The sequence below is a fragment of the Eschrichtius robustus genome, chromosome 20, assembly GCF_028021215.1.
Source record: "Eschrichtius robustus isolate mEscRob2 chromosome 20, mEscRob2.pri, whole genome shotgun sequence".
Classification (NCBI taxonomy): Eukaryota; Metazoa; Chordata; class Mammalia; order Artiodactyla; family Eschrichtiidae; genus Eschrichtius; species Eschrichtius robustus.
The window spans coordinates 58890930-58905565 of NC_090843.1; the positions used below are offsets into that span (position 1 = coordinate 58890930).

The 14636-nt window shown below is 41.7% G+C and overlaps 1 protein-coding gene across 1 annotated transcript in view; it reads right to left on the minus strand.

The window, feature by feature from the left end:
• The window catches only part of CCDC42 (coiled-coil domain containing 42), a 48322-nt gene extending 38702 nt beyond the window's left edge, over window positions 1-9620 (minus strand). The window contains exon 1 of the mRNA XM_068531287.1: window positions 9564-9620. The gene's annotated coding sequence lies outside the window, so the exon portion shown is untranslated. The remainder of the gene's footprint in view (window positions 1-9563) is intronic.
• Window positions 9621-14636: the final 5016 nt, after the last annotated feature.

Sequence of the window (14636 nt, forward strand, 5' to 3'; positions counted from 1 at the left end):
TTCTCATTCCTTGAAATTTGATTGACATTCCACCCTCTAACTCGACATTCATTTTCGTTAATAACTCTCTCTCGTTGGGTGTCCCCCCCATTATGTCTCTATATCACCTTGGAAACTGTGTGGTCTTAAAATAACTCAATGTCTCTTACCTGTCGCCTCTGCGTGTACTGCATGGAATCACAGAATTTTAGAGCTAGGACAACTTGAGATCATCTATTCCAAACTTCTCATTACAGAGAAGAAAAGAATGGAGGCTTGGAGATTAAAATTCATCTTCAGCCACAACACATGAGGCTGACTTCAGGTTTCCCACAAGATTGCAAACCAGGAGAGGTTCTTTGCTCCTGTCCTGAGATGCTGCAGAAATGGGAGGGAGGTTGAGGGGTACCAGAACTGAACATAAAAACTAAGAAGAAAACCCTAGGGAAACAGAAAGTGGTTGGATTTCTTTCTCTTTCTCTCTCTCTCTCTAATGGTAGTCTAGAGCAGAAGAGGGCCAGATACCAAAAAAAAAAAAAAAAAAAAAAGTTGGGGGGGCTCGGACCATGCCATTTCTCTCCTTTACATTTCTGGGGAGATCACTGCACACCCTATTTCCACTGTTTGGTAAGAAAATAACATTAGCCCAGTGCCAATGTGATACCAGCCCGGAGCAGTGAGGTGAGGGGGAGGCAGCCTTGGAGCAGATACAGGGGCACCCAGGCTGGACACACCTAAATGTTCCCTCTTTCAAGGGACAGAGAGTTGCAAGAGGGAGATAGCCCCTGGAAAAGAGCAATGTCTGGGGAGGAGGTCCTGGAAGATTTACTGAGAAAGAATATTGCCTGGTTGGGAGAGGGAAGGGGGAGTGGTTGCTTTCAGACAGCAACACAGAGACTCTCTGACTGCCCAAGTACACACTGCCAAGCCAAGGTCATTGGTGGTTCCAAGGACACATGAGTTCAGAGGGGAAAATAATGGGATCTCTGAGGAGGGTAACTGTTACAAAAGAAAGGGAACAGACAGAAGAACCTGTACCAAGGGAAACAGAACGAATGGATTAAAGGAATAAACATTTAAAATAAACGTAACAAATATCCTCAGAGAGAGGAGGGAAGATATCAGAAACATGAAGCTAGAAGCAAGCATAAAAGATGAACAAATTCAAAGGACATACTGGATATGAAAACTGAGTGAAGTACTTAGTGGATGCATTGAAGAGCAGATGCATATAGACAAAGAACAATTAGTAGGTGGAAGACCATTTTTAGCAACTCTCCCAGAAGGCATCAGAAAGAGACGGAGAATAAGCTAAGATACAGAGGATTGAAGTAAAAAATAGAAAATCTAAAGTAATAATGGAAATTTTATAAGAAGAAAAAAATGGAGAGGGATGAAATATTTGAAGAGAAAAATGACCAAGAATTTCCAGAAGAGACCTCAAATTGAAAAAAGTTCATATCTAAGAAGGAGAAAACAAAAAACAAACAAAACCCAAAAAACAAAAAAAAACCCCAAAAATCAACCACACCTAGACATAGTACAACAAAACTAATTCTTTTCATCAAATTTGGGAAGATTTTAGTCATTATGTTTAAAAATATTCTTTTTTTTCTTTATTTTTCTCTTCTCCTTCTGGGACTCCTATTATGTGTATGTTAGTATGCTTAATGATATCCTATAGGTCTCTGAGGCTATGTTCATTTTTATTCCTTAGATTGGATAATTTCTATTAACCTACCTTCAAGTTGCTGATTCTTTCTTCTTACAGCCCAGATTTGCTATTGAGACCCTTTAGCAAATTTTTCATTTCAGTAACTATGCTTTTCAACTCCAGAATTTCTATTTGATTCTTTTTTGTAATTTCTGTTTTTGTTGTTGCTGCTGATATTCTCTATTTGGTGAGACATTGTTGTCATACTTTAATTCTTTAGGCATGGTATTCTTTAGGTCTTTAAACGTATTTGTAGTAGCCGGTTTAAAGTCTTTGTCTACTAAATTAAACATTTGTGCCCCCTCAGGGATATTTTCTGCTGGCTGTTTACTTTACTATTACGTGGCATATTTTTCTGTTTCTTTGCATGTCTTGTAAATTTTTGTCAAAAATTGGATATTTAAAATAATATATTGTAACAACTTGAAATCAGATTCTTTCTCCCCAGATTTGTTGTTGTTGCTGTTTTTTGGTTATTGTTTTTCTAGTTGCTGCTTATTTGTTAGTGACTTTCCTCAATTAATTCTATAGATTCTGTATTCCCTGAAGTGTATAGCACTTGAGTTCTCTGTTACGCGCCCCCCCCCCCATTTTTTTAACTTCGTATTTTAAAGTCTGGTTTCCTAGGGTTCACTCCTGGTTCAGTATAATTTAGTGGTAAGCCAATGATTGGTCTAAAGATTTCGCTAAATGCCTTGCTTATATGTCTTCCACCCTTTGACAAGGAGATCTGTGTCTGAAGACACACATTCAAACTTCAGGCAGTTAACAGAACAGACTTAGCTTTCACTTCCTGAGTACACAGGGCCTAAAGGTCAGTCAGAGGTGAGTGCCTGCAGCCTTTTTCCAAAGGCCTTTCCTAACCATGTGCATGTGCACAGCCTTCTAGATCCCTAGGAATATGGTGAAGCTTTTCAAAGTTCCCTGTGGTTTTCTAGTTCTCCAGGGCTTACTTTAAAACTTTTGTTGTTGTTGGTCAGGCTTCTGTTTGCTCCAACCAAAATCACAACCTTAGGCAGCTGAGATATTATTAGAAGATTGCTATTGTTTTTGGTAATGCCCTAGGGATACCACCTGCCCTCCCCCACCACCCCCAGCTGTGAGTCAAATCAAATAGCCATAACACCTTGGGAATGGAGATTTTTTCAGGTAGCTTCTAACTTGGAAAAAATATTGACTATGCTCTAGGAATGGGCTTTTAACAGAACTCCAAGAGAAATCAGACTTCTCCATCAGCTTTGAGACTGCTAACTTTTCATGGCTAATGACCCACCAAGCTGGGGAGGGACTGTGGGCTGGACACCACTGTCTTGTTGAAGTTCAGTAGTTTCTCTTGGATAGATAATTTTCGGTTCAGGCAGTGGCTTTGGTACATTTCTAGAGTTCTAAAATGGTTGAACTGCCAGTGTTTTTGTTGTTTTTATGGGAGAGTGGTTCACCAAGACCCTCACTTCACCGTTCTAGAAGTTGATCTCCCTTGAAAGCATTTTTTAAAAAAGTACCTCAGGAAGATGGGAAATGAATCCAGGATAAAGCAATGAGATATGCAAAGTAAAGAGGAGAACATACCTTAGAAAAGGGTAACATTACTTAAATTAACAATGCTTCTCCCCTGGTGGGAATATATATATATTGTAAAAATGAATTATTATATATATTAAATAAATAAATATAAAAACCAGATAATTCAGAAATAAAGCTGTATACTAGAAACGTGGCTGGGGAAGGGGCTTGCGGAACTGATGGAGGGAGGAAAAAGTGGAGGGTGCTGAAATTATGCTAGGGAACTTGTCCTATTTAAGGAAACATACAGATTTGTTAAGCTTAAGAAGCTGACAGGGGCTTCCCTGGTGGCACAGAGGTTGAGAATCTGCCTGCCAATGCAGGGGACACGGGTTCCAGCCCTGGTCTGGGAAGATCCCACATGCCGCGGAGCAACTGAGCCTGTGAGCCACAATTACTGAGCCTGTGCGTCTGGAGCCTGTGCTCCCAACAAGAGAGGCTGCGATAGTGAGAGGCCCACGCACCGCGATGAAGAGTGGCCCCCGCTTGCCACAACTAGAGAAAGCCCTCGCACAGAAACGAAGACACAACACAGCCATAAATGAATAAATAAATGGCCCCCGCTTGCCACAACTAGAGAAAGCCCTTGCACAGAAACGAAGACACAACACAGCCATAAATAAATAAATAAATAAATAAAAAGAAGCTGACAGGGGAAAGAATAAACATAAGTAAGGGTCATAATAAGCTAAGGTTAACCATGAGAAGAGTATAAATGGAATGCATTATTTTCTACAGAATAATTTGATCTTGCCAATGGAAAGTAGAAAATCCAAACTTTTCAACTGAAGGAAGGACATTTTGAACCATTCCAAAGATGGAAAGGAGTAGAAAGAAAGTATAGTAAATAGAAAACACAAAATGAGATAGCAGAAAGAAGTCCTAACATAACATTAATAAATATAAACGAGGATGAATTAAACTCACAAATCAAAATATAGAGACTCTGATTCACTCTAAAAACAACATGCAATAATATATTTTTTAGTAAGAGATCATTTAAGCAAAATTGGAAAATAAATGGTTAAAAAATCCTGGCACATTAAAAAAAGAAAGAACTCCATGGTAGCAATTTTAACATTAAAGAAAAAAAATGAATTTAAGGTGATAAATAATTAGAGATGTTATATGCTACTAAGGAATAATAAATCAAGAAGAAACACTAGGGAGTTCCCTGGTGGCCTAGTGGTTAGGATTCTGGGCTTTCACTGCCGTGACCCAGGTTCAATCCCTGGTCGGGGAACTGAGATCCCGTAAGCCGTGCAGCGTGGCCAAAGAAAAAAAAAAAGAAGAAATAACAATCATAAATATATACATGCCCAGCAATGTATCCTCAAAATATATAAAACAACAAACAGCTAAAATGAGGAAAGGGGGAGGGGCAATATGGGAGTAGGGGATTAAGAGGTACAAACTACTATGTATAAAATAAACTACAAGGATATATTGTACAACATGGGGAATATAGCCATATTTTATAATAACTATAAATGGAGTATAACCTTTAAAAATTGTGAATCACTATATTGTATATCTGTAACATATAATATTGTATGTACATCAACTATATTTCAATAAATAAATAAAACAAAACATAAAAAAATGAGGGAAATGAATATATCAACAATTATATTGGGAGATTTATCACAACTCGTTCAGAATATGATACATCAAGCAGATCAAAACTAGGCAGCATAGAATATTTGACTAACACAGCTAATAATCTTGAGCTAAAATATGTGTACACATATAGCTCTTTATACCTAGCCAACAAAGAAAATCTCCACAAATTACAAAGAACGACATTGGTTACATTTTCCAACCATACTGAAATAAAGTTAGAATTTAATAAAAGGAGAACTCTTAAAAATCCCATATTCCTAGGAAAAAAATTTGAATCACCTTTGGGCTAAAGAGGAAATGACAAGGGAAATTATGAAATACTTAGAACTGAATTACAATGCCAAGGTTTGTGCTGAATTACAATGTCCAAATTTGTACTAAAGCAGTACATAAGGGAAATTAAAACATGGAGTACATTTATTGGAAAACAAGAAATACTGAAGACAAAAGATGTTACTGTGTAACTCAAGAAGTTAGAAATAAAAAAGAGCAACATAGTGAGCCCACAGAAACAAGAATGAAGGAAATAACAAAAATAACGGCACAAATGAAAAGAGAGCAAAAACAGTGGATAAAATTAACAAGACCAAACACAGGTCCCTTAGAAACACGAAATGCAAACTTCAGAAAAGAATAACTAAGCAAAAAGGACTGTGTTCAGCCGAGTGTGGGATTTTCTTGCTCATGCTTGTTGCCTTATGGCTGCTAGATGGCTGTTTCTCCTCTAAGGAAAGGGGGAGAGGAGGGGATGAAGCTTATGTAGGAGGTGGAACCTGTGTCTGGGAAAGTTTTTGCTTTCCCCACCTGCAAGGGTATCTAGAAAGCTAAGCATTTTACTTGAACACAATTGCTGCCAGGAACACGATTTGGGTGAAGAAGAGAGAAGAATGGATATTGGGTAGGCAAGCAGAAGTTTCTGCCTCAATAATTATACACCAATGCATCTGAAAACTTGGGTATAAAGGATAAATTTCTAGAAAAATGTAAAATTTCATATGACCAAATAGAAAACTAAGTGTATAAACACTTGTATGTACAAAAAAACCCCTGTTCTACTGACCTTCAAGCACAACCAGTTTTTACCATTTATTGAGGTTTGTCTTATACAAGTTGTTCCATACAATAGAAAATATAAGAGAGAGGGAAAGCTGCTTTACTTATTTTAGAGGCTAGTATAACCATAATGACAAAACTGATTAAGGAAAGTGAAAGGAAAGAAAACAAAGTGAACATTAATGCAAAATTAATTAAATAATTAACTAATCAATTAAATATTGGCCAGTCAAATCCAATGGTGTGTTTTTAAAAACATAATTTATCAGGATCAAATAGGGGTTATCTAAGATTTCATGGTTAGTTAAAAATCCAAAGTATTGATATATTGATGTAAAATTCATCACACAAATGGAGTAGAGAAGAAAAATCACTTCATCTTCTCCATACATGCAGGAAATTCTTGACATAGTTTATGATGAAATGTTATGAAAACTAGGAAAAAGGGGGTATTTCTTTAACTTAATAAAACCTTCAGCAAACATCATACTTAAACCTTTAGATACTTTCTTTTCAAGGTCTGGAACAAAACAAATATGGTTATTTAACCATAACTATTCAATATGGCATTAGAAGTCCTCACTAACCAAGACAATGAACCTCATCACCACCATCACCACTGACAACAAAATGTTCAAGGGTCAACAGGGTAAAGACAAAACTGATATTAGTTGCAGATGATATGCTCTTTTACATAGCAAACCCAACTGAGTCAAGAGACAGAGAACTAAAAAGAGGGTTCGGCAAGATAACTGGAGAGGGTGCCCAGCATACAATAACCAATAGGGTTTGTTTTGACAGCAGTAGTCAATACCAATTGAAAATATAAGAGAAAGTAAAATTGCCTTTCACAATAGCATCAGAAACTATCAAGTATTTATGATCTTATATAATGAAAACTACATAAGATCTTTTTGAAGTAAAATTTAAAACTTTATTAAAGGATATAAAAAAGACCTGAACAAATGGAGAGATATACCATATTCATGGATAACGTGACTTAGCAATTGTAAAGATGCCAAATTCCTCCAAATTAATGTACAAATTCAATGTAATTCCAATAAAAATTCCAGACTTTGGGCGGAGATGGTGCAAACTAACTCCAAATTTATAAGGGGAAATAAAACTTGAAAAAGAAGAGCAAAGAGGAAGGACACACTGAATACTGAGACATATTACAAAGCCAAGTGCTAAAAACAGTGTGACATTGTGCAGGAATAAATAGATTCAAGAAACTAAACAGAGAACTCAAAGGCAGGTCTAGGTATACAGAGGCAGTACCATAAATCAGTGGAGGAAAAGGTGGGCTGTTTAATATATGGTATTTTAACAATTGGCTAGATGGAGAAATATAAAGGTGGGTCCCTATCTTAAGCATATGTGAAGGAAACCCCAAATGGATTAAAGACCTTAATGTGAGAGACTAAAACTGTGGATCTAATATTGAAAAATGTAAGACATATCTTTGTAACCTGGTAGTCAGGGGTAGTAGATTCTTAAATACGATCCTCAAAACAAATTGTAAGGGGAAAAAATTTTAAGTTTGATTACATCACAAATCAAGGCTTCCTGTTCAAAAAAGGATACCAAAGTTAATAGATGGTGACAGACTGAACAGAGATATTTTCTGCATGAAAATCAACAAAGGATGAATATCTAGAATGTAGAAGACATTCCTACAGAACAAGAAGAAAAAAGACAGGATTATTAGGGAAATGCAAATCAAAACTACAATGAGGTATCACTTCACACCGGTCAGGATGGCTATCGTCAAAAAGTCTACAAACAATAAATGCTGGAGAGGGTGTGGAGAAAAGGGGACTCTCCTACACTGTTGGTGGGAATGTAAATTGATACAGCCACTATGGATAACAGTATGGAGGTTCCTTAAAAAACTAAAAATAGAGCTACTATATGTTCTAGCAATCCCACTCCTGGGGATATATCCACAGAAAACCATAATTCAAAAAGATACATGCACCCCAGTGTTCATTGTAGCACTATTTACAATAGCCAAGACATGAAAGCAACCTAAATGTCCATCAACAGAAGAACAGATAAAGAAGTTGTGGTACATATATACAATGGAGTATTACTCAGCCATGAAAAGGAATGAAATCATGTCATTTGCAGCAACATGGATGGAGCTAGAGATTATCATACTAAGTGAAGCCAGTCAGACAGAGTCACTTATATGTGGAATCTTAAAAAAAAGGACACAAATGAACTTATTTACATATCAGAAACAAACTCACAGACTCAGAAAACAAACTTATGGTTACCAAAGGGGAGAGGTGGCAGGGGAGAGATAAATTAAGAGGTTGGGATTAACATATACACATTATTATGAAATAGATAAGCAACAAGGACCTGCTGTATAGCACAGCGAACTCTACTCAATACTCTGTAATAACCTATATGGGAAAAGGATCTGAAAAAGAATAGATATATGTGTACATGTAACTGAATCACTTTGCTGAACATCTGAAACTAACACAACATTGTAAATCAATTATATCCAATATAAAATAAAAATTTTTAAAAAAAAGAAAAAAGACAGGACACCAGACAGAACACTTTACAAAGTATATTGTGGAAATATGAGCTGTGAGCTTCAAACACTTTGATTTAACCTTGGCTAAAATTATGGTTGGAACCAAAGGTCACAGACGACAAATTGAATATCTTGGAAGGAAAATACTTTTGAAAATGCAAGGCATGATCCTGGCTCACAGCCCTGGAGATAAGTGTAGCCGGGCTGTGAGTCCCCTGAAATCCTTTCATTTCCCAAACGGTTCAAAGTGCTCGCAGCATGGAGGAGAATGGCCCTCCTGGCCCTACAATTGCTTGGGCCTTGCTAAGTCTTTTGGTAGCTGGAGAACAAAGTAGCAGCTTCTTTGCTGAAGGAAGGAGGCAATATCCACCCCCACCCCCAGTGGAAACTCAAGCTCTCTTAGCACTAAAGGTGCAGAGCTGGGACCCCTACTCCCTACCCTTGAACCCTCAGCTCCAAGAGCTAAACTCAGGAAGAGACAGAGCCTTCCTCCATTAGACCTACCTCTTTTTATTTTTTTTATTTTTTTTATTTATTTAATTTATTTATTTTTGGCTGCGTTGGGTCTTCGTTGCTGCGCGCAGGCTTTCTCTAGTTGCCGCGAGCAGGGGCTACTCTTCATTGCTGTGCGCGGGCTTCTCATTGCGGTGGCTTCTCCTGTTGCAGAGCACGGGCTCTAGGCGCAAGGCCTTCAGTAGTTGTGGCTCGCGGGCTCTAGAGTGCAGGCTCAGTAGTTGTGGTGCACGGGCTTAGTTGCTCCGCGGCATGTGGGATCTTCCCGGACCAGGGCTCGAACCCGTGTCCCCTGCATTGACAGGGGAATTCTTAACCACTGCGCCACCAGGGAAGCCCCGACCTGCCTCTTTTTAAAAAAAATTTTTTTTAAATTGTGGTAAAACATAAAATTGACCATCTCAAACATTTGTAAGTATACAGTTCAGTAGTGTTAAATCCATTCACACGGTTGTGCAACCAACCTCCAGACTCTTTCATCTTGGAAAACTAAAACCCTATACCCATAAACACCACCTCCCATTTCCCCCTGCCCCCAGCCCTGGTAACAACCATTCTACTTACTGTCTGTATGAGTTTGACCACTGTAGGTACCTCATGTTGTCTCCAAGCCAGGTTTGTTTGCCCGACGTGCAGCGAGCCAAACGCTGAGACGCTGAGGTTTGCACCAGAAAAAGGGTTTATTCACGAGGCCGGAAGACGGGAGAACTGATCTCAGCTCCACCTCCTTGAAGGCAAGGGCCTTGAGGTATTTATGGGATAAAGAAGCAGGGTGGTCTGAGGTGTGGGGAGTGTGGGGAAAGGGGATTGGAAATAAGAAAAAGGTGAGGCAGTCGTCCTTCTGCGCTGGTGCAGGTGCAGCTAAGTTACAGGCTTCCTCATGAGACGTATGTTTAGAAAAAGGCAGGATTTTTCGTTTCCTTGTAACAGTGTACAAGGGTTCCAATTTCTCCATATCTTTGTCAACACCTGTTATTTTCTGGTTCTTTTGTTTCTGGTCTTTTGTTTTTTTGTTTTTGTTTTTTTGATAGCAACCATCCACAATGGGTATCTCATCATGGTTTCGGTTTGCATTTCCCTAATGATTATAGACGTGGAGTATCTTTTCATGTGTTTGTTGGCCATTTGTATATACTCTTAGGAGAAATGTCTATTCAAGTCCTCTGCCTATATTTATAATTGGGTTGTTTGTTTTTTGTTGTTAAGTTGTAGGAGTTCGTTCTTTATACTGGATATTAACCTCTTGTCTGATGTAGGATTTGCAAATATTCTCTCCCATTCCATAGGTTGCCTTTTGCTCTGTTGATTGTATGCTTTGATGCTACAGGTGCCTGTTTGCAAACTTTGTCCTCCACCTGTAAACCCCATCATGTTTCCATCGGTGGACGTCATGATGCTGGTGGTGGGCCCCAGTTTGGATGTAGTAATGGTACCCGGTATCTCTTCTCTCCTCTCCCAGGTCACCTTGCTTAGATTCCTTTGATTGTAGTAAGGCAAAGATTTCTGGGCACCAAGTAACACAGAAGAGTTCATTTTAAAAAATGGTTTTGTTTTCTAAATGCTTCTTTAGTCTCTATCCAAGAAAATGCCAAGCATATTCAGATATTACCCTCTCTGTGGAAGACAGTATTTCTTTAAATGTCCTGAGCCTCCGAGTTGGTCTGGCTCACCAGCCCCTGGGACAGACACAGCCAAGTATGTTTGCTGCCCACAACTGGCATGGTGGCAGCTGTTGTGAGGGGGGAAGGCATTCAGATCCCTCTCACAACTTTCCTTAGAAATGGTGGCCCCCCGTGGCCATTATTTATGGCAGGTTCAGTAGTGACACCACCCAACCATAGCTCTCTCACCTAATTCACCCCACTGAGGGCAAGCATCTCACTATTCTCCAATGGAAACCTTGAAAGCCTCTACAACCTCCAAGCAAAAGATTCTCTCCTGGGACTTCCCTGGTGGCGCAGTGGTTAAGAATCCGCCTGCCAATGCAGGGGATATGGGTTCAAGCCCTGCTCTGGGAAGATCCCACATACCACGGAGCAACTAAGCCCGCATGCCACAACTACTGAGCCCACGTGCCACAACTACTGAAGCCTGCGAGCCTAGAGCCCGTGCTCCACAACTAGAGAAGCCACGGCAATGAGAAGCCAACGCACCGCAACAAAGAGTAGCCCCTGCTCGCTGCAACTAGAGAAAGCCCACGCACAGCAATGAAGACTCAACACAGCCAAAAATAAATAAATAAATAAATAAATTTAAGAAAAAAAAGATTCTCTCCTTACTGGAAGTCTAGTCTCTTTTCTGGGAAAAGGGCACACAGATTTTAATATATCTTGCCAAGAACAATAGAAAGAGGCAGTTTGTCGATGCCACCTGCTTCCGGAGAGAAAGGAAGAGGTTGTATCTTGGTGGTATCAGAGGGTCTCAGGTTTTTCCCAAAGGTGACAAATCCTCCTATCTCTTTCCATCGGTAGGTGGTGAAGGCTGGTGAAAGCAGAGTAATTGGTAAACGCTGGTGGGGCCCTCACTGCAGGCATCCAGATATAAACAGGTGAGACTCGAGGGGCAGCCAGGGTTGGAGGGATGGGGGCTGAGGAGCAGGAGGTGAGGACCTGTGAAGCTGATATTATTCCTATCAAGGCTGTGATGCCATATGGCCCCCATCAGCCCTGGGATCTTCAAGTGGTACATGCAGTCTTTTGTCCTGTTTCTTTCACAGTTACAGGGACTCCCACCCAACCTGACCAAGACCAAAGCAGCATAAGCGTAGCTTGTCTCCTCAGGAAGAAATACCAGCGGCTGTTCTGAGCTGGCAGGGCCGCTGGTACTTGTGTCTCTTACCTGCCAAGTCCACTGCAAACCCTGCAGCCATCACCTCTCCGAAGTCCTTCTCCTGGAGGTATCCTCTCTCACTCAAAGCCAGCTCAACAGTGGCATCTGATCCTTGTTTGTTTGTTTTTTTTCCTGTAGTTCCCAGCTTCAAGATCTAAAGGGTCCTCAGGGAGCTGGCCTCACCCCGAACTGGAGCTTTGGGAAGGGCCTGGGCTCATGTTTGCCAAAGGAAGCCAGGCGGGTGTTTCCCCGTGTGTTTGGTGCCCCCTGGTGGAACACTTCTGAATTGCGGGCTGACTCCCTGCCTGCCTGTCCTGGTTTGTTCTCCGCGGTCCCAGCTCATGGCCCTCAGCTTATGGCCCTCGCACTCCATGTGGAGGTAGAAAATGGCCTCTCTGGCCCGAGAGGATGCCCTCATCCCGGGCACAGGGTAGAGGGGATGCAGGAGTCCAAGGTTGCAGCCTATGATGGTTGACGTGTGCAGAGCTGGAATTCGGATGCTGCTAGGAGGGAGTTCCCTGCGCTGAAGATGCCTGCCTGGGCCTCCCCCTTCCACCGCAGACCCCCACCCACAGGCTCGCAATTCCAGCCCCCAGGGACCGCCCCTCGGGTTCATCCCATCACTCCTCTGGAGCCCTGGTTTTGAGGGCAGAGGGTCAGTCTAGGGCTGGGACTTAGGGCTCCATGTGGCCACGCTGCACAGCAGACCAGGGGCTCAGTGCCAGGTTCAGGGAAGGAAATAAACATTCATTCAGTGCATCCCTCGGGTTCCAGGACGCCATGCCGTTCTGCTGGATGAGAAGGGCCGAGGCTCAAAGGAAGAGATCATGTCCAGTCAAACGGCACAATTTGGAAGATCATGGAGGCCAAGGCCCTTGTTTATCAGACTTGGAAGGTGAGACCTTGGAAGGGTAAGTGTTTGCCCGAGGGGTCACATCTTAAGCTTCACTTCTGTAACAGAAGACACCTCACCACATCACCCTCCCATCACAGATCACAGGCTCCCAGGGTCCAGAGGAACTGCAGTCCAGTCCAAACTCATGTCTCCAAGCTATTTCCCAACCAGACTTGAAAAGAGAGTCAGGTTTCCTGAACATTGCTCTGGAAAAGCCCTCTGATTTTGGAAATGTCTTCTGCTCTGCCTCACATCACAAGTATCACCAAACAGCCATATCCCCGGTCTCGGTGACAGTCATCCATTGTGGAAGGGACCTAGCAGGCTTAGGAGTAATGTTTTTTCTGTATTGTCTTTCATTTTTATGATATAGGCACTGGTTTTCTGTCATTCTGGACTCTGCCCTTTCTACATACCTTTTCCCTCATCACATGGGTTCAAAATTGCAAAATCATCCGTGATCCTTGATACCTCCTTCTTCCTTAACCTCCACATCATTAGTCGATCAATAACCAAGGGCTATATTGTTGATTCCATCTCTGAAACTCCTTTGCATACCGCATTAGTCTTCTCCGGCTGCCATAATAAAATACCATGGGCTGGGTGGTTTAAACCACAGACATTTATTTTCTCACATTTCTGGAGGCTAGAAGTCCATGGTCAAATTGCTGGCGAATTCAATTTCTGGTGAGGCCTCTCTTCCTGGCTTGTAGACAGTGGCCTTCTCCATGTGTCCTCACATGGCCTTTCTTCTTGCACTGGTGGAGAGAGAGGGAGAGAGAGAGAGAAAGAAAGAGGGAAGGAGAGATGGAGGGAGGGAGGGAGAGGGAGAGAGAGCTCTCAGGTGTCTCCTTTTCCTCTTATAAAGACACCAATCCCATCGGATTAGGGCCCCACCCTATGACCTCATTTAACCCTAATTACCTCCCAAAGGCCCTAACTCCAAATGCCATCACATTGGCAGTTAGGGCTTCAACATATGAGTTTGGAGGGGACACGATTCAATCCGTGGCACATACATTGTCACATCATTAGATCATCACATGCTTCTGAGATGCAGCCCCCTTCCTGCCCAGACAATTGCAATGGTCTGTCCAAAACAGACGTCCCAGCCCTGACGGAGCTCCCGCAACCCAGACCCATTGTTCACAGTGCAACCCGCAAAAGACAGTCTAAACTTTCGGTGCCTCTCAACTGGCTGGTAAAATCTTCACTTCCGGGAAGCAGCGTGAATATTCAGAGGAAGGACCATGAAATTGGCAGTGGTCAGATCTGGGTTCAAGCTATGTTCCACCATCCAACAGTCATGACCCTGAGCAGCTAAGTCGGTTAACCTCTCTGAGCCTCAGTTTCCCCTGCTGTAAAATGAGCATTTGTGTGGTGAGAATTATGAGCGTGACATGTGCAGGTGTCAGGCACAGAGGGGGTGGGCATGGTTCAACCTGTGTGAATTCCCTTTCCCTTAGGGTGATATTGAGGGTGTCCACAATCTGACTCCAACCCATGTCTCCAACCTATTTTCCACAACTCCTCATACAAAATCCACAAGCAAGTTTAGTGTCTTGTCCCCGCCATGCCCCTGCCTGGTCATCACCCGCTACCCTTGTAGAATAGCCTCTCCACTTATCTGAGCCAGTTTCAACATACAGCTTGAGCAGGTGGGCTCAAACAGATCTGGTTTTGAATTTTAACCTCCTGAGCCTTAGTTGCTTCACCTGTAAAATGAGTGGATGCTCTGACTTAATGAGATAGCTTTGTAGCACGGATACCCTCGATTCTTGCCAATCTGGGTGTGGGAGCCCAGATTTATCCCTGAGTCGAAAAGGTCACACAGAAAACTACCAACATTGGTGTTTTCCAAGCTTCTTCTAGGGAACACTAGTTCTGCAGGATAGTGATTTGTGTACCTGGAA